The sequence below is a fragment of the Erinaceus europaeus genome, chromosome 3 (assembly GCF_950295315.1).
Source record: "Erinaceus europaeus chromosome 3, mEriEur2.1, whole genome shotgun sequence".
Classification (NCBI taxonomy): domain Eukaryota; kingdom Metazoa; phylum Chordata; class Mammalia; order Eulipotyphla; family Erinaceidae; genus Erinaceus; species Erinaceus europaeus.
The window spans coordinates 100,908,167-100,909,183 of NC_080164.1; the positions used below are offsets into that span (position 1 = coordinate 100,908,167).

General features: G+C 39.7%; 1 non-coding gene across 1 annotated transcript; it reads left to right on the forward strand.

The window, feature by feature from the left end:
* The first annotated feature begins 409 nt into the window (after window positions 1–409).
* On the forward strand, window positions 410–514 carry LOC132537868 (U6 spliceosomal RNA). Its single transcript, XR_009549291.1, has one exon. It is a non-coding gene; the product is annotated as a U6 spliceosomal RNA (small nuclear RNA).
* Window positions 515–1,017: the final 503 nt, after the last annotated feature.

Sequence of the window (1,017 nt, forward strand, 5' to 3'; positions counted from 1 at the left end):
TCTATTTCCTCATTCTTTGATCAATACTCCATGTATCAATATTCTGCTTTTCTCTGTTAACCTCTCCCTTGCTGGTATAATTAACATGTTTTCTTCTAAATACTTTCAGTTAATTAACTCTCTAACCCAATAGCCACTAATCATCATTGAACTCTTCTCTACCCCTATCTCTTCATTCCTTACATACTTCACCATGAGGGTTCTTTCAAAACCTAGTTATTGTCACATGTGAAAAATGTCCTTTGTTCACTTTTGCTATTTAAACCCTGCCTTCTGTACAATAAGTTGGATTTCTTCATAGTTGAATAATTTCCTGGTTTCTTTCTGTTTGTATAGTCTCTAGCGCTAGGATGGGAAACCAGCTGGCTTACTCTGCTGTGAAGCCACCCACACAAGTGCCAGCACAGCAGTGCTCCCTTCTGCAGCACATACACATACACAATTGAAATGATACAGAGAAGATTTGCATGGCGCCTGCACAAGGATGCACATTTGTGAAGTGTTCCATATTTTGGGGGGGAGTCAGGTTGTAGTGCAGCAGGTTAAGTGCATATGGTGCAAAGTGCAAGGACCAGTTTAAGGATCCTGGATTGAGCACCCAGCACCCCACCTGCAGTGGAATCATTTCACAGATGGTGAAGTAGGTATACAGGTGTCTATCTTTCCCTCCCACTCTCTGTCTTCCCGTCCTATTTCTCTCTGCCCTAACCAACAATGGTGACATCAATAACATCAACAATAATAACTATAAAAACAATAGCAACAAAAGGAAAATATTTGGGACACAGAGAAAGCAGTACTGAGAGGGAAACTTATAGCTATACAATCACATATTAAACACCAAGAAGAAGCCCAAATGAACGACCTTACTACACACGTCAAGGACTTAGAGGAAGAGGAACAAAGGAACTAAAGCAACCAGAAGGACAGAAATCACTAAAGTTAGAGCAGAAATAAACAACATCGAAAATAAAAGAACCATACAAAAGATCAATGAAGCCAAATGTTAGTTCTTTG